At 40.9% G+C, this 19,602-nt stretch overlaps 1 long non-coding RNA gene across 1 annotated transcript; it reads left to right on the top strand.

The window, feature by feature from the left end:
• The first annotated feature begins 5,712 nt into the window (after positions 1–5,712).
• LOC120297100 lies at positions 5,713–13,751 on the top strand. The gene is made up of 3 exons (XR_005553690.1): positions 5,713–5,829; positions 10,938–11,064; positions 13,536–13,751. It is a non-coding gene; the product is annotated as an uncharacterized LOC120297100 (long non-coding RNA).
• The last annotated feature ends 5,851 nt before the right edge of the window (positions 13,752–19,602 follow it).

Here is a 19,602-nt window from a genome sequence, read left to right as displayed (position 1 = left end):
ATATGACAGCCCGGATAAACCTGTGGTTATTGTCTCAGAGGCCACCAGGACAAAATGACAAGATTCAGCCTTTGAGGCGGGGCTAGCTGAATGCCCCAGCTCTAATTTCCCGGTTTCTGGGAATCAGCAGGCATAGGGTTGGAGCGACACTGGTTTGCCCAGTGAAACCCCTTTTTACAGCGTGGGCAAACAGTTTTTGGTCTGGCTCCCACTCCCCTGCTTTTATTAGCGCCCCCCCCCGGGGCCCGGCACTGATTTTTAAAATGACCAGGCTTCCCGCAATTAAAACAGTTACCAGCTTTACCCGCAGGTTGCCCATTATTACTTCCTGCTTTTTGTAAGGCCATAGCCAAAGTTTCCATGTTAAATGCATTGGTCCCCACAATTCTACAGGCTTGAATATAGTCTGCCAATCCTGCATCAGGTTTGCTCATTAAGGGCTGCAGGGCCCATCTACAGTCCTCATTGGCATTTTCAAAGGCAAGTTTTTTCAACAATTCCTCTTGGGCTATTTCATTTGTGATTTTCCCTAGATATGGCCTTTTGTAACTGATCCACAAATTCCCCATAGGGCTGATTAGGCCCTTGAAAAATCTTTACAAAAGAGCCTTTTGTTCCCCTCTGCGAATCATCAACCCGAGTTAGGGCAGCTTTTGCTGCCAGGGCTGCATGAGAATAGAACAAAGGGTTCATTGCTTGTTGAGCTCCCAGGTAAGTAAAATTTCCATTCCCTGTTAACTGGTCTACTGTTGGTGGATTACGGCCCGGCCAAGCTAAAACGATCTTTTGACATTCCTTTTTCCATTCGGATTCCCAAACCACATATTGTGAAGATGTTAAAATCATATGAAATAGCCCTTTTCAATCTTCAGGCAACAAATAAAAAGTAGAAGCCATGTGACCTATCAGACCCAAGGTATAATGGCTAGAAATCCCATAACTTGATGCAGCTTGTTTAATTTCTCTAATGTTTTTTATAGGAATTGTTTCATATCTGCGATTGCCTGTGATTGGATCAATAAAAACAGGCGCACAAAATTGATATTCTTCAGGTTGAAGTTCCCCTTTTTCATAAGCTTCGGCCAGTGCCCTGGAGATGGCGCTGGCAGGGGAAGGCAGCACGTTAGTGTTCCTTTGTTCTTTTCCTCCCTCCTTTATTGGCGCGAACGGTTCAAAAAGCACATCGGCTTCATAAACTGCCAAAGAGGATTTTTCTTCTGCACTCTGTCCCTTTTTTAACTCATCGGGCTTTTCAGAGTCATAAGCAGGCGGCGGGGGGGGGGGTCTACAGGCTTTTCAGAGTTATAGGAAGGAGGGGGGTCTACCCTCCCCTTCTCTGTTTTCATGGCATCTTCATGGATTTGGAGACATTCAATTACAATTCGCCATGTAGACAAAATTTTTGGAGGGGCTCGAGGGGATTCATGAAAATACTTTCCTAATTTAACCCAAACCGACACTTTTAGGGATCCTCCTTCGGGATATACAAGGCAATTTTGATATACATATTTTAAGAGAAGGATCAAATCCCCTTTAGTGGGAAGCGGCAAATCTTTCCCATTGTTTTTCAAAACAATTATTGATGACTTGGTCAATTCCCTAAGTTCTGAGAGGTGCACAACCTGAGGCTTAGAGAATCCTGTCCCCATAATCACAGTAATGTTTTGGGAGGGTGCTTCGTCTAGTCCTGACAACCGACCCTGAGTTGCAATAGGCTCTTCCGCCGAGTGAGTAAGAGGGTAGACGTGCTCAGAAACATGAATCACGTCGGGGTCACCAGTTGTGGGTTTTCACGCGCCCAGAGGTCTCCCATGGGTGTAGAAGAACAGACACGAACACGTGGTTTCCTCGGGATGGGAGCCCCGAACAAAGCCGAAGCATCCCTTTTATTGTGTTATCAGAAGGCGGGTTTATAGGCACCTGGTGACCACCTTACACCAACCACATTTGTTATAACACAGCATATTAGCATATTACACGTGCTACAGCTTTGTTTTGCACACGCTCCTATACAGCTGTTACACCCGGCACCAACAAAACACCAAAACACATTCCTTTGCACCGCACGGCACTTCGTTGTTTACTCCAATCTTTTTTTACTTTCGACTTCCTCATACCTTGGCCTACTGCAGCTGATGACTCAGCCTAGCAGGCCAGATAATCCAATAACTCCAACAGTTGAAGAGCAGGCAACACCTCCCTCCCTCCCTCTCCCCCTCCCTCCCCTCCCCCTCCCTCCCTCTCTCTTTCCCTCCCTCCCCCTTCCTCTCTCTCTCTCCCCCTTCCTCTCTCTCTCTCTCTTCCCCCTCCCTCCCTCCCTCTCTCCCTCCCTCCCTCCCCCCTCTCCCTCTTTCTCTATCTCCCCCTCCCTCCCTCCCTCTCCCTCCCTCTCCCTCCCTCCCCCCTCTCTCTCTCCACAAATGTTTTAGAGTTTGATGGGTAGCAATTTTATTTAGATAAAGAAAGATAAAGCGATAGCAGGCGGCATATCTTTTGGCCATATCTTGAAGATATCCATGGTTGTAGATGGAGATGGCATTATTTTCCACTTTCCCTATACAAATGAGAAAAAAATAATAAGTTGATCAAAGTGAGTTTAAAGTAAATTCTGTGCTTTGCAAAGCTTTGTGAATGCAAACAATATCAGGCAGAGCATCTCATTATGTACTGTATCTGTAGTATCTCTATTAGAGGAGAGTTTTCTTACCATCTACAGCACTTCTGTAGCAGCCCACAGTCCTGCTTCCCAATGTCAAAAGTTTCAGAAGGACATCGGCGGAAATGGCAGCGTCCTCCTAGCCGACGACACCGTCGTTGGGCATTCCCTATGAAAAGAAAAAGAGGAGACAGGTAAACGATGAGTAAAGATTCCTTAATATCTAAATATATTTTTCCTTCCAAGACACTACCTTCTTCTACAGAACTGCAGGATTCCTTTATCCATTTATATTTTTATTCATTTATAACGTAAAAATATCAAAATAAAAAGCAAATAGTAAGGAACAACCACAGGGAAAGAGGAAAAGGGGAAATGTGGAAAGGGGGGGAAGAAACAAAAGGCGTTGACTTCCGATTCCCTGTTGCAATAAAATAAGGCATGAAAATCGAATCTCAACTTTTTGCATTTCTGTATTAGTATGAACTAGCCATTTCTCTATCAAAAAATCAGTCTAATCAGTAAACCCCAAAATCATTGTATCATTTTTTCCACCTCAAGCACAAAGTCCAGAAGCAGTTTCCAAGTAGAAACAATAGTACTTATATTCTTTTCTTTTATCAAAACTGTCAGTTTAGCCAAATTCACTCAGTCAGCTTTCAGGCCCAAGGTGGGACTGGAACTCAGTACCCAGAGTTGTCATGTTTTGCTCTAATCACTAGACCAAACTGTTTCTCCACTTTGCCTCCTTATTCAAACAAAACATATTTGACTGAGAATTGGGTAAATCAATACTAAAGTGAAGCGTACCCCCCCCAAAAAAGCTACAATAACTAAACCCCCAATAAAGTTATTTCAAGAATTGTGTACCAAAAGAAAAATCATGGCATATTTGTCTTTATCAAGATCCAGGCTGTGCTGATATTAAGTCATCAGACAAAGTCATTCTTATTCTAAGTTGTATTTAAATGGTATTCAAAATGGTATTTAAGTTGAGAAAAAATAATCTTAAGAATTTTTTTTCTGCTTCTTTCCAAGATCTTAGTGAAAAGCTTAAATCTGATTTTATACTATTTCTGCCCAAGCAACTACATTAGCTGGAAGACATCAGTGGCAAAGTAATCACTACAATAAATAAATAAACCAAAAGGGAAGAATGAGACTGTGTGAAATTATAGAATTAAAGCACAAATTGTAGCAAATTATAGCACAAAGTCCAGAAGCAGTATCCAAGTACAAACAAAAATACTTATATTCTTTTCTTTTATCAAAACTGTCAGTTTAGCCATCTCTGCTAACTCCATCAGCTTTTGTAACCGTTCATCCAATATGGGAATGTTAACATCCGTCCAAGAATTGCAGGATTCCTAGGACTACAGCAAGTTTTCTCTGACCACACAGATCCATCTCTGCTGATCTCCTGCAGCACCTCAAATAAATCAGCCATTAACCCAGGTTTGAAGTCTGACTCAAAGATGAAATAGCTGGTAAGCCTACATCTATTAATGTAGGAGGGAAGAAATAACTCTATTTCATATGAAGGATAGACCTTACTGTGATATATTTCTCTCCAGTATTGCCATGGATCCTTGCTGAGTTACAGTGGCCAGTTGCATTGTGTGTTTTGGACGAAGACCTTGAGTGAGCTGAGAATTTGGTAAACCAATGTTAAAGTGAAGCAAATCAACAAAAATAAGCTACAATAACAAAAACCCCAATAAAGTTCTTTCAAGAATTGTGAATCAAAAGAAAAATCAATGGCATATTTTTCAAATCTTTGGAGGCTCATGTTGTCAATTGTCTATACCGTTCAAAGCTATTTCTGAAAAGTAAAACAAAAAGATGTTGAAGATTATCCTGCTTTCAGTGGTGATCGTATTTGTTTAAAAAGGAGTGAGTTACCAATCCTTTGTAAATTATCAGTAATTTTGTTTCTTACCTGGTTCAGACAGGAATGCAAGAAAAAGAAATGCGAATAGCAGATAAAGGATCTTCATGCTGAGGACATGCTAAGACCAAATCTTACACCTGGGACAGACGTGGCTCTCTATTTATGGAGTTGTAATGATTGCATCATATCACCTCAGTGAAGTATTGCAAAATAGTTCTTACCTAAGGCAACGGTGCATCTTCCTTGTATTGAAACACTCCTGTTTGTTAGCTGTTACAATAGCCCTGAGAAGAGCAGCAGACTTAGTTGAACATCTAACCTGCTATGGCTATAAAAGATGGGAGGCTCAGGACTTGCAGTGTCCGAATGGGTCAAAGAAAATTCCTTACTGAATTGCTGCCCAAACTCTACAGTCCAAGATGATAATGCTCGGCCATGTTCACTAATGGCTGGACTTTGGGAAGAGCCCTTAGAACTAAGTGGTGGAAATCTGGGGTTGGCACTGCTATCATGGGCGACACATTTTTATGGGTGGGTTTTGGGAAAACAGCTGCTCTGCTTCCTGGTGGGTCTTTGTGGCACTCAGATGAAGCACAGACTGATTTGGCTTTCGTTGAAGTATTCCTCCCTCATCCAGGTGATTTCTATTTCTCTAAAGACAGAGAATATGCAGAGTTGGAAATATCCCTGCAGTCTTAGTTGAGGGTTAATAATAATAATAATGATAAAGTTGGAAGGGACCTTGGAGGTCATCTAGTCCAAACCCTGCTCAGATAGGAAACCCTATACCATTTCGGACAAATGGCTGTCCAGTTTCTTCAAAAACTTCCAGTGTTGGTGCATTCACTGCTTCTGAAGGCAGGTTGTTTCACTGTCAGAAAGTTTCTCCTTAGTTCTAGGTTGCTTCTCTCCTTGATTAGTTTCCACCTGTTGCTTCTTGTCCTGCCTTCAGGCGCTTTGGAAAATAGCTTGACTCCCTCTTCTTTGGGGCAGCCCCTGAGATACTGGAACACTGCTATCACGTCCCCCCTCATCCTTCTCTTCGTTAAACTAGACATCCCCAATTGCAGCAACCGTTCCTTATATGTTTTAGCCTCCAGTCCCCTAATCATCTTTGTTGCTCTTCTCTGCACTCTTTCTACAGTCTCAACATCTTTTTTACATTGTGGTGACCAAAACTGGAGGCAGAATTCCAAGTGTGGCCTTACCACTCCTTATTAGGAGTCCTGTGGGACACAGAAGATCAACTGAAATTGAGAAGGAGAGCTGGGTTCCAAAAGCTGTGAGTGTTGGTTACATTGAATGTTTCCTGCTGCTTCAGTTACAAAGGATCTCATGGGGGCCATATTTTTTTATTACTTATCTCTGCATTTCAGTGGTGAGAACAATATGGCTTTACACTTAGGCAAGAAAAAATGAATGCACAGGTATAGAATAGGTGATACGTGGCTCCATAGCAGTAACTGTGAGAGTTTGGCTCCAGAGGTTTTGGGTGCTCCATCACTGGAGGTTTTTAAGAATAATTTGGAAAGCCATTTGTCTGGAATGGTGTAGGGCTTTCCAGCTTCAGCATGGGATTGGACTAGCAGGATCCTGCCAACTCGGTTATTCTGTAAGTTCTGTTGGTTCTCAGGTGTCGCATCCAGTTGCCATGGATGTTGTAGAGATTTAGAGAGGATTTCAAAGTGAAGCACAAGCATTTTCCCATGCCCTGAATAACACAGTAACTTAAAATCTGTTTTCACAAAACAAAATACTTAGTTACAAATAAAATCATCCTAGTTTCACAAACTAAATATGATTTTTCAACATTTGCCTATTTTTCATCATCTTTTTCTCTTCTCTCTTTTTTTCTTCTCCCAATCTGTGATACAATTGCTCTGAGAAAGGATCCTTACAGTGAAGGATGAGAAGAATAGAAAAAAAACCCACTGAAAGATTTAACAATTTCTGTGTTAGATGCAGAAATGTAATACAGAAAATGTTAAGTAATCAAGATTCAAAGAATTGCTGCAGTGAAAAAGCATATTTGGAGGGTCTCTCATGGAGTCAATATTGAGCCTGGTTGTTGGTGAGCAATGGGTTGAAAGTTCCTGGCAATGAGTGGAAAAGGTGGTTATTGAGCCACATCTCCTAAGCTTTGCCTTGAGGGCTGGAGCCAATTTCTGTGGACTCCCATCAAATAGCCTTGATACAGGACCTGATAGAAGATGAACATGCAAAATTAGAAATCAATTAATCACAGGTGCACTAAAGAGTAGGAGACCACTGAGACTGAAAATGGCAAAATTGGCAGCCCTAAAAAGAAAGGAAATTAATATTTAATAATGTGGTTCTTTGCCCAAGAACCACAGAAAGCAGTTAATGAGGAAATTGTGGAAGCTGCATCAATAAAAGTGCCTTGAAACCTTGAAATAAGGTCAAACTCCTGCTATTTCCCAAGAAACGGACAATTACTTTGTGTAATGAGTGGGTGCAGCAACGGTAATGAGGAAAGCACAGATGCAAACTGACTTGTTGTTTAGTAATCAAGTTAAGTAAGGTAGAGAATAATAAAATAAGTGGAGACTATGACTTAAATTTAGGTTTAAAAATAATTGAGGAACACTCCATGGTCCCTTCCATCCCATTTTTGTTCATTTCCTTGAGAGTGTGTTTGGGGCTCAATGGAGCCATGAGAAGTAGGATTGATATGTACCAAAACTGAAGAAAAAGGTGATGCCAATATGACATTTGGGTTGCATGTGCTGTTAAGAGGACCTGGATCCTATTTTCATAATAATTATCTGATTTTAGATGAGTCAAAGTCAAAAGTGATGGTTCTTGGAAAATGACAGCATTGCCCTATAGGGCTAATCGATGAGGAGGCAACAGAGCAAGTTCACACCTTTCCTTACCTGGGGGAATTTTCTCTGGGACTGGATCTGGGCTCCCTCAACATCAAAGGAGCTCACTCAGAAGGCACAAGTGAATGCACTGTTCATTTCTTTTTTAAAAAACCTCATAGGTATGCAGCTTCCTTAGACTGAATTATTAAATACAAAATACCACCGTTACTATTATGCACTTATATTGAGCTGAACTTTGGGATTTAATTTATATCACTATTAGAACAAATTAGATCACATATCTGAGAAGTATCTTGAGGGTGGATGAAAGGACTTCAACTGCTGCCCTCAGAGCAGAATTGGGAATTTATACAATTTAGAAAATTGGGGTATATAATTATTTTTATTAAAATTAATGGTATGGAAAATAATAATACTAGTAATAATAGTGATGGTGATGATGATGATATTGGAAGGGACCTTGGAGGTCATCTAGTCCAACCCACTGCTCAGGCAGGAAACCCTATACCATTTCAGACAAATGGCTGTCCAATCTCTTCTTAAACACTTCCAGTGTTGGAGCATTCACAGCTTCTGGAGGAAGGTTGTTCCACTGGTTCATTAGTTAGTTAGTTTCCATCCGTTGCTTCTCATCTTGCCTTCAGGTCCTTTGGAGAAGAGCTTGACTCCCTCTTCTTTGGGGCAGCCCCTGAGATTTTGGAACACTGTTATCATGTCACCCCTCGTCCTTCTCTTCGTTAAACTAATAAGAGTGCCCAAATGCTATTAGAACAAACAAATTTCATTTAAAACATTCTTGATTTTATATTGGGAACTGTCATCTGCCTGTCTTTTTTGCCACTCGAGAAAAACCTAAAAAATGCTGCACAAAGAATCCAAGATGGTTAAAATAGAGAAAAGTAGGGCGTCTTCAGTAAGGCTGGCACACTGAAAGGCATCAGCTGCTACAAATGTACCTTCCAAGTATTGAGTTGAATCTTCCAAACTCCTTACAATGAATTAACCACAGCTGCTCTAAAGAGTAGGAGACCAGTGAGACTGAAAATGGCAAAATTGGCAGCCCTAAAAAGAAAGGAAATTCATATTTAATAATGTGGTTCTTTGCCCAAGAACCACAGAAAGCAGTTAATGAGGAAATCAGTGAGTGGGTGCAGCAACGGAAATGAGGAAAGCACAGATGCAAACTGACTTGGTGTTTAGTAATCAAGTTAAATGAGGTAAAGAATAAAAAAATAAGTGGGGACTATGACTTAAATTTAGGCTTGAAAATAATTGAGGAACCCTGTTTGAAAAGAATCTGCCTAAATTTCTGTGTGAAGAAGTTGATACTATTTAGCAGTTGTTAGAAGGACATTTGAATTGACCAGGGCTTTTATTTATTGTACTTATGGCATTTTGTTGTCTGGGACGAAGAGTTAGGCTTGAGAGAAGGAACATTTTAGTTCCAGTTATCTCAGTGAACTTGCCGCATGGAAAGTGAAGCAAAGCTTCATGAGGACTTTTCACGTATCCTGCTTCCACCCTGTAATCCCTCAGAGGTATTTTTAAATCAACCAAGCTCATCTCTTCTGAAATACTGAAAGGAATTTGTGGTGCTTCTCTCTGAGAAGAAGGCAGTTTGATAAGTCTCATGCTTCTCCTCCAAATCCCTCACAAAGCTGTTTGAATTTGATCCCTGATTATTCACACTGTAATGCAGAGAATACGAGGAGAACACCATAACGTGTTCAAACGTGGCCCAGAGGAAGCTGCATTTGTTTGGTTTTTTAAAATGGGTTTTATGAAAAACTATGGGACAGCAAGTTGATTACCCAAAACCTTTAAAAAAGGACATAAAATGAAATCCAATCCAATCCTAGCCCAGCCCAGCCCAGCCCGCAACCTTTAGCATTCTTTCAGATTAAAAATCCTGTGTCTTCTGAAGGTGAAATGATGGCATGTCAACTTCTTTAGCTTTAATCCTGACTGACTAGAGCAGTGATTCTCAACCTTTCTAATGCCGTGACCCCATAATACAGTTCCCCATGTTGTGGTGATCCCCAGGTGGGTGTGGCCACCAATAAGAGGGAGTAGGACAGCTAGGGAAAAGGGAAAAAAATGGCGGACAGCATGGTTTGGTGACCCCCGTGAAATGGTCATTCGACCCCAAATGGGGTCCCGACCCACAGGTTGAGAACCACTGGACTAGAGATGCTACGTAGAGTTGACTTTGATTAGTACTTGGATGGTGGACTGGACCTTGAGGTACACACAGGTACACTTGGCCCCTGCAAAGTATTGCTGTATATAATGAAAAACTGTTTGGATGTGTCTTTCTATAAAAAACTTTTTTTCCATTGTTTAATGGAATATCAGTATTGTCTCAAATAAAATAATAAAAATCCATGCAAAACCAACCTAGCCGACAACTTTGTCATCCAAAAGATTGGCTTACTGAAGTACTGAAGCATCACTTTGGTGGAAAACAATCAGAAATAAAAAGGAACAATTTAGAGAGAAATGTTACTTAGATTTGGTCATTGGCTTGTAAGAGTGCACTTCATCTGAAAATCCCTTGAATGCAATTGTTTATCTTCATTGTTAGCTGCCTTAGGACACACTGCGAGGCTACAGATCAAACTAATAATAAATATGAGTGTGTATTTCCCTGTCAGATTGTGTCACCTAATTGTATTCTCTCAACAGAAAGGACCTTGTGTTGGATACCGTATGTTGAATATTCCTTTCACACATAAGGCTCACACTCATGACCCATGTGGTGCATCAAGTAATCCATGACTCACCCTTTTTGAGGGACACGTTCTCATGACCTCACCTCCATCTCACCTCACTATAGTTTTAGAAACTAGTCAGTCAGTTTTAGTTTTAGTTCACCAGCATGGCAGCCATATAAACCGAACATATATATATATACAAATAAAGTTCATCTTTAGGGTTGACAGCCCTTATTTGTAAAGAAATTTTCCTTTTTTTATCTTAACTGGGAGATAATTTTGGACCATGTTCAAAGGGAAGCAGCTTTGCAAAGTTTTATGCACTTGAGAAGAAATCTTTCCAGATTCTGCTGGTCAGAAGAGCTTTTCTTGATCATGGTTTTATTCTATTTCAATAAATCTAATGGAATAAAAAATGAATCTTTTATGATAAACGTCACTTCAAAATTAGTATGTTTGGATATTATATTTTAAAATCAAGCATGTATGAAGACTGGAGGAATGCATGCTAATTCCACTATGAGGAGGAACCCACCCGTTGTCAGTTAATGCTTAAATCTTTTCTCAATTTCATCCCTCAGACTTTGTTAAGTAGAAAGGTTTTTTTTTTTTTTGTAATCTGATATGTCAGAAGAAAAAGAGAGGGACTGAAAGAGGCATCTGCCTGCAATTGTCTCTCCTGCAACCATTTGGAAGTGGTCAGAGATTTCATATTTGCCTACTTGAAACCCAGAGATGACTTGGCTGATGTTCATGTCTACCTCCATCTTTACATGGATGGTCATTCCTGACATATTTTCTGTGGCATTTCTCCTTTTTCTGTTTAGTCTCTGCCTCAGTCTAAATGTGTGGGAAAATGCCATCCTGTATTTGTCAAACAGGCTCGAGAAGGAGAGCCAGTTTGCTGCTACGACTGCATTCCTTGTCCAGAGGGGACCATCTCCACTCAGGAAGGTGGGTGACACCACAAGGAAACTTTGTTCAATATGCCTCTTAAAGACACATGTAAATTTGATTGTTTAGTTCTCAATTTTAATGGTGTCCAATTTCTTCCCTAAATGGGATTTATAAGAAAAATATCTTGAAGGATATGGTAAGAAAAAGGATATTGTGGATTGCATGGAAAATCTCTCTTTCATTTCCCAGTTCGGATGTTTCTGTCCATATTTATCTTTCTTAGAAATATGTGTATTCTTTGTAACTTGAGGAATAATTTTTGATCAATGGGTTTTGTTTACCTAAACCCAGTGCTTTTTTCCCCCCCAAAAAGAGGTGCCAGAACTCATACACATCATACAACCCGCCTTTCCTACCCTACAAGATTCCATCCCAAAAAGTTGCCGGAACTCCATTCTGGGCTCTCTATGAGAAAAAAAGCCCTGCCTAAACCGACTTTACATTACAAACTGATAGATGCATCGATCAATTATTCATTTAATCAGTTAATCTTTAGTAAGATCATTTATCCTTATAAGCTGAGATATCTAATTGGGAGGAACAATAGAGGGAGAGATGTTGGGTTAAAGGAACAATGAAAACCAAACAGAGAATTCAGCATAAAATCATCAAGTAGATATTTCCTTTCCACCTTTTCTTATCTTTCCAATTTTCTTTCTTGTTAAATACTGTAGTAAGATATAACACCCCCCCTCCTCCAAAAAAGCAATATAGTTGTGCTCCTGAAAGGAAAAAAATTCTACATGCAGTGTTGGGATTAAAATGAACAGAAAGAAGGAGGAAACAGAGAACTAATTTATTTATTTATTTATTTACAAATATTTATATGCCGCCCAATCCCAAAGGACTCAGGGCGGCGTACAAAATTAAAAACAGTCATAAAACAATAACATAAAATAATCCAGTCATACCGCGAGTCCGATCATATCCCGGCCCGCCGAGGACATCAGCCCCAGGCCTGCCGGAACAGGAGATTTTTAACGGCTTTCTTAAAGGCCGTTAAAGACCAATCTACTAAATGTCCTTTGATACCAATGTTGAATTCATTCTCTTTAAAAATTTGCCAAATCGAGAGAATATGGAAACATATTGCTTCACCTTCTCATTTTTACAGGGTAAAAATACAAATAACACACTCAGTTCCTGTTGTTGAATTTATTTATGAATTAATCTTCGTTGAGATGTTTTTTCAAATTTATTTATCAGGTATATATGGCTATTTCACACAAAGTGACTCTTGGTGGGATACAATTAAACCAATAATAAAAATTAAAACATTGAGGTATAAATGCTAAGAAAGCAAGAGAGGAATACATCAAGATGCTACCTACCATGAAACCAGCACACGGGGCCCTGTTACCAGGAGATCCCCAGGACCATTGAAAGAATCACATTTTAAGGAATTTCTAGAAGGCCTAATAGTTAGGAGACGCTCTCAATTTCAGGATAGTCAATGGTGTTTTTGTGAAGGGGACTATACAACCTGTCCTGAAATAGTCAGTGTTGCAACCCTTCTCAAGTGGTTCTTCATGGATCCAACCATGTTAGACAAATTTATCCTCTGTCCAGTATTTTTGGAGCAGTATATTGAGAGCATGGTTGATGGGTCACTCATCAGTAACTGAGTTTAAACCTTTTTGGGATAAACATATGTCCATCATCTGAATTTTTTTTGAAAAAAATGAATTGAAATATTAAATAAGTAAGAAAACAAAAAACTCAAAGGGCAGACTCGATGCAGCACTAGGTCTTTTTCTGCCATCAGTTTTCTGTTTCTATCTTTTTATCCCATACTCAGAGGGTTGCTCTTGAAAACCAGCTGGAATTTATAAAATGGTCCAGAATGCAAAGGCGTGCACAGTGTTGAGTTTCCATGTGTTCTTCCCTAGAACATCCCTGCTGTGCAATCTCCACAGAATCCAAGTTTCTTTCCAGGTGCAATTAAATTCACCTTTCAAACCCTCCATGAGACAGAACCAGGGTATCTGCAGGGTTTCCTCTGCTTGAGGATACCTGCTTGTCCCACCAGAGCAGATATAATTGGCATGCAAACAATCCATTCCCTAAAAGATTCCCACTTTATGGATCATCAGAAGCCTGCCTTTTCTGCTGCAGTTCCTGCCCTACTGGACTTACTCCCCCTTGAAATTGAATAAGTCCCCCATCCTCTTAAACGTCTGGAGACTTGTTACTTCTGCCAACCATTTGGGATAAGGTAAGTACAGTGCAGGATAAGAATCTGGTGGATTACCTCAGAGAAGGGAGTTTGCAGCACCAGATAGCTCTTTTAATTTTATGTTGTTGTTGTTGTTCTTTTTATAGTTCTATGTATTGCGGATTTTTGTTGTTGTTGTAGTATAAGTATATCCCATTTACTGAGACTTTTCTGTCTCTCTGTATCACATCTTATCCAACGTTCTTCTTGAAATTTGAAAGATTATAAAAGAAATATTACTTTCTTTTCTCAGATACCAAAAAATGCACCAAATGCCCAGATGATCAATATCCAATTGAGAACCGAGTCCAGTGTATCCCCAAAAGAATTAACTTCCTGTCTTATGAAGAACATCTCAGCATCATCCTCATCTCCTTTGCTCTACTCTTGTTCCTAATCACAGGCTTTGTTTTAATCGTATTCATTAAATACCTTGAAACTCCTATTGTCAAAGCAAACAACTGGGACCTCTCCTACATCCTCCTGGTCTCCCTTCTGCTTTGTTTCTTATCCTCCTTGTTCTTCATTGGCCAACCAAGGAAAGCCACCTGCCTTCTCCGACAAACAGTGTTCAGCATTGTCTTCTCAGTAGCCGTGCCGTCTGTGTTGGCCAAAACTATCACAGTAATGCTGGCATTCCTAGTTCAAAACCAGGCAATAAAGTGAAGAGATGGTTGGGGAAGAGCTTGGCCAACTCCATCATCATTTCTTGTTCTGCTGTCCAAATTCTCATCTGTGCCCCGTGGTTGGGAGTTTCTTCCCCATTTCCTGACTCTGATCTCTACTCCCAGTCTGAAGAGATTATCCTTCAATGCAACAAAGGCTCTGTCACCATGTTTTATGTTGTCCTTGGCTACATGGGCTTCCTTGCTGCAATTTGCTTCACTGTGGCTTTCCTGGCCAGGAACCTGCCTGGAGCTTTCAATGAAGCCAAGCTGATCACCTTCAGCATGCTGGTCTTCTGCAGTGTCTGGGTCTCCTTCCTCCCCACCTACCTGAGCACTAAAGGAAAATACATGGTGGCCGTGCAGACCTTCTCCATCTTGGCTTCCAGTGCTGGACTGTTGGGCTGCATCTTCTTCCCAAGTGCTACATTATCATCCTGAGACCAGATCTAAACACTAAGGAAGATCTAATGGCAAAAGCAGGGGAATAATTGTGAAATTGTTTCTTAGGTTGGTAACTTCTAATTATCCATTATTATTGGTTATATATTCTTCCTTTGGATTTGCTTGACAACTTATGTTTATTAAAACTGAAGGAAATAAATATGTGAAGTTTGTTAGTTAGATGAAGATTCAAGATAATCATCAAATACACTAATAATGAATAAATAAGTAAACAAAAAAATGAATAAATATTATGTTTTTTAAACTATTGGTTTTCTTCCTTTTCCTCAGCACACATGTCAACCAATATTTAGCTTACGCAACTCTTCAAGACAAGAGCTATATGAGTCATGTCCTGGGCTTTATAGTGGTGTAAGGGCTGTTGGTACCGGAGGTGAGTAAGACATCCTCCGAAAATAAGACCTGATGCATCTTTTGGAGGCAAAAAAAAAGATCCAGTCTTATTTTCAGGGAAACACAGGATTTGAGAAAGTTCCTCTGGTACATGCTAATAAATACTGTAGTAAGAGTTTGTTACTTTCTTTGGGTCCAACATCTGATTCCACAAGAAGTAGGATACTGCACTTTGGAAGGAATTTTCCCTCCTTTAAGAAGAAAGATTTGTTTCCACTGTCCACTGGCAGAGATGACACTCTAACCATAGGTAGTGAGGATTTTCCCTTCAATCCTCTTCTAATTCCCCAGAGGGAGGAAGGGAGCAAGGAGAGCAAATTGGCTAGGAGTTGCTCCCCCATAACTGGGTCTCTTCAGAACTGAAGCAGCTCAGAGGCAGTGAAGATTTAATTCTGAGGACACCTTTTCCACTATTATATAATACTAGAAGGGAATCAAGAGGTGGGGTTTTTTTTAAAAAAAAGTATTCCTCTGATAATCAGCAGAGGTCACATACCAACCACAGGTCCTTAATTTTTTTCCCCACAGAAACTGGCAACAATGGATAGGCTAGGTGGGGCTAGGGCAGTCACACAACTTAGAAGTGGCAAAGATACCTGTATGCCAATCCTGTCAGAAAGGCAGAGGCTATAAAGATGTCTGCTAAAGAAGATTCCTCACCAGAAGGAGGAAAGTCTGCTCAGCACCTCAGCCCAGAGAAGTTGGAAAGGGAGGCTAAGAGACAAGAAGCCAAGAAAAGGATAAAAATTGTTCTGGAGCTTTAAAAAATGGAGATTGCTGAGAAAGAGCCCATCAGGAGAAAAATGAAAGAAGCACCAAATCCAATTAGAGTGGTTGAAATTGAAACACTACATATTCTACACTATTTGTCCATTTTTCATAGGTAAAAAACAGTAATTCTCCATATCAGCTTTAGCATGGTTTTAGATGCCATGCATGCATCCACATGCTGGTTTCACATAAAAGATTTTTTACCCCTAGCACGTAACAGGATGTCCTGCAATAACTTTTTAACTCCTCCCACTGTCTAGATGAACTATAGAATTAACTAACAGCAAAAACTATATTACTCATAAGCCATCTCTTAAGGAAACAGCATTTAACTGTTTAAATGATAAATGTTCTAACATACAGTTCTCTCAATGATACAACATTAACCCTGTAAATGCTAAACATTCTAATACAGTTCTTAAGCTAACTGACTAGTACAGCACACTCCCCGCTTTGAAATATAAATGTCCACTACTAACTAACTAGAATAAGCAAAAAACATAGCATCAAAGCATGGTCTTTCCCAAAGGCATCTGCAGCTGAGTACCGAGCTAAGGATTCAATCCATAGCTCAGTTCTCGGCTGCAGTGGCTCTCTGGAAAGGCCTGTGAATGAAAAATGCAGGCCTGGCTGCAGAAGATGCTGCAGAAGAAGTGGGCTGGCAAGGAGAAGCCTGGCTGCAATATAAATGAACATCCCCAACCCCTCCCTAGCTTGATTTTTAGGTGTGTGCCTCACCCCAAAACAAGGGCTTATTTTCGGTGTAGGCCTTACTGTTGGGGAAACACGGTAATATTGAGAGACAGGCCCACACATAATAAATAGATGCACACATATTTATGTATCTCAAAATGTCAGGAGAGACTAAGTAACAAATGATGTAAGTGTACATATTCACAGGTAAAGGATGTCAAGGAATTTTCAGTGAGTTTAAAGCAACACAAACCTGAAAACTCCTCACAGCCATGGGCCGTGTTGAATAGCATAAAGTCCATGGCCAGGATGTTCTGCAAAATTGCCGTTCTTTGCTGTTCCTGATCCTCATTCAGGAGAGGAGTAGCGTTTGAAGTTTGGCTTATACTTGTTACTACTAAACAAGCCAGTTTTCTAATATTGAGGTAGACATGGGCTGCTAGGGCTGTTTAGCCAATTATAGAGCTAGCAAGCCCATAAACCTTTTCTCTGTTTGATTGCCCTATATGGTCCTCCCAACTATTGTCAAGTGGGGAGCCCCCAATGAGGTTTATGTTCCTGCACGCTTGTCTGGGCTTGTGACTATGGTTTGAACCTACATTAGGCCAATATCCTCCCGGCCATGGGATACCACGTGAACAAGGAATCCAGGACTTTGAGTAACTGGAATCTGCTCAGATTCACATTACTGTCCCCCCATACAACACTCACAAACTTCCAGTGACTGAGAGGACTCTGCTGGCTCTCTGGCATGTCATCCCCATTGCTTGATGCATGGGTGAGGTTGTCCCTCCACCTGCCCCAGCCTCCCCCAGGCCGAAAGCTTCCCTTCTTCAGATTCTCTAAGATCTGGTCTCCCCAGCCCTGCCTGTCGTCTGCGTGTGAGAAGGAGGACAAGGAGGCGGCTTCAGTTGTTCCAACTGCCAAAAAGCGGCAATTCTTTTTCTGATTGAAACAGGCAGGCATAGAGACACAGAACTTTGGAGAGAACTTGGGTAATCTCAGCCTTTACCCAGATGTATTTTGCGGTTTGTCTAAAGACATTTAAACAAGACATGGGAAACTTTGCATATGCCTGGGTGTCATCAGCACACAGCAACAAGTCATCGACCCATGCAATCACCCCTCCCTCTCAGGGCTGCAGCCGAAGAACATCCAGCATCCTCCCATCAGGGAAGAAAAGAAGGACTGGGAGAAAGAAGAGCGAGAGCTACAGCAACCTCTTTAACTGCTACGAGATGGGATTTCTCCAGCAGTCCATAACCTTCACTTTGACCCAAGAAGTGCAATCCTTTTTGTGCTTCTTCTGGAAGAGAGAGGGGGCTACTTAGAAGATACTGATTTTAGCAGTTATCAATCTTTTAATTCAGCTTTCAGGAAAAAGATTCTTGCTTTGCAGCAGCACCATTAAAAAAAATTCCTAACCTACCAGTTCATCCTCACCTTTACAACCTTGTTGCTCCAACAAGGGAGTATTTTCAAAGCTAAAATTGCTACAAAAATAAAAAATAGTAGGGAGGAGACAGGAATCCTTCTGTGCCCCCTTCCTCCCTTTCTGAATCATTGGCATCCATTGCCCTCTTTCAGCAGCAATTCACATGAGGTAATGGTGGTCAGTCTCTCAGCAGGCAGCTCACGTGAGGTGATGATGGTCAGTCTCTCTCAGCAGCAACTCACATGAGATAATGATGGTCAGTCTCTGTCAGAAGGCAGCTCACACGAGATGATGATGGTCAATCTCTGTCAGCAGCAGCTCACGTGATGTGATGATGGTTGGTCTCTCTCAGCAGCTCATAGGAACCTCCCTTATTCTCTCTCCTCTTCTCTTTCTGGCCTTTTCCCACTGAATCCTCTCCTTCTCTCTTCTCTTCTCTCCTCCAAGCTTGCTCGAAAGAAACTTCTCTATCTCCATCCCTCCCTCTCCATCCGGCTTGCCCCACCGAAAAGGATAAAAACAAAATCCAGCCAACCTCCTCCCTCACTCTCCCTCTGTCTGGCTTTCCCCACCAGGAAAAAAGAAGAAAAGCTATCCCCCAGTCAACCTCCTCTTCCTTTTTAATGCCTCCCCAAGCACCGTGCCACACCACCAGCCACCGTGGAGGCTGTTGGGGGCTCCTAACCTCCACGTCGAATCCGCAGAACTCCAGCAAACCCTCCCAGCCAGAGCCAATCCCACCCCAACTCCCCTCTCCGCTACACATGTATGAGTTGGGTTTATTTGTTTATTAAATAATTATACAAATATTTATACATTTCAGAAAGGAGGGGAAAACGATACAAAAAGGGAGAAAATGATCCATATATACACATTCATAAATGATGGTCAATCTCAGGTTATTTGTTGCCCTTCTGTTAGATCTGCAAAAAAAAATGATCTTAGTTAGAAGAAACATTTGCATCTTCAGATTCAGTGGTTGCTATAGGGATGTTCTGATAAAAATTTCCACGGTCATTATGAGCCGCAATCCTTATATCTCCATTTGCCTACCAAACAGTCTCATCTATCTGGAAACTGATTTTACTCTATTGTAACTAAAATGAGACATGGTGCATTGCTATTGGTTTCTTTGGGAATAAGAAGAATACCTCCTCCCCATGTGCATGTTGCTCTCTTCCTTCCATCTTTCTCAATTTTAAATCAATGTTAATGCTACTATTTATTATTTTAATCTTTTGTTTTCTTTTGTCTGGGTTGTAAGCTGCCTAGAGTCATCCCTAGCCAAGATGTGCAACATTTAGATTTAATAAAGAAATAAAAAAACAAACATTAAATGATCGAAATCTATTAATCAAGCCTACTAAATGACATTTTTGAAAAATAATAGATTTGTAAAAGTCATTTTTTTCTATTTTATTTTGACATCAAATGTCCTTTGGTGTTCAGATCTGGCCTAAAAATAATAATATAGCACTTGGGGATGAAGATGCAGCCCAGCAATCCAGCACTGGAGGCCAAGATGGAGAAGACCTGCACAGCCACCATGTACTTTCCTTTGTTATTCAGGTAGGCTGGCACAAAAGACACCCAGACACTGCAGAAGACCAGCATGCTGAAGGAGATCAGCTTGGCTTCATTGAAGATCCCAGGGAGATTCCTGGACAGAAAAGCCACTATGAAACAGACAGCAGATAGGAAGCCCATGTATCCGAGGGCAATATAAAACATGGTGACAGCACCTTCACTGCATTTTAGGATGATCTCTCTAGGTTGGGAGTACATGTCAGAGTCAGGGAATGGAGGGGAAGTGCCCAACCAGATGCTGCAGATGACAACTTGGAGACCAGAACAAGAAAAGACAATGGAGTTGGACAAGCTCTTCCCCAACCATCTCT

Source organism: Crotalus tigris, unplaced genomic scaffold (assembly GCF_016545835.1).
Source record: "Crotalus tigris isolate CLP2741 ecotype Arizona unplaced genomic scaffold, ASM1654583v1 scf7180000023550.32301, whole genome shotgun sequence".
In the NCBI taxonomy this organism is placed as follows: domain Eukaryota; kingdom Metazoa; phylum Chordata; class Lepidosauria; order Squamata; family Viperidae; genus Crotalus; species Crotalus tigris.
The sequence above is the reverse complement of the archived record's forward strand: the minus strand, read 5'-3'. Positions and strand labels throughout refer to the sequence as shown.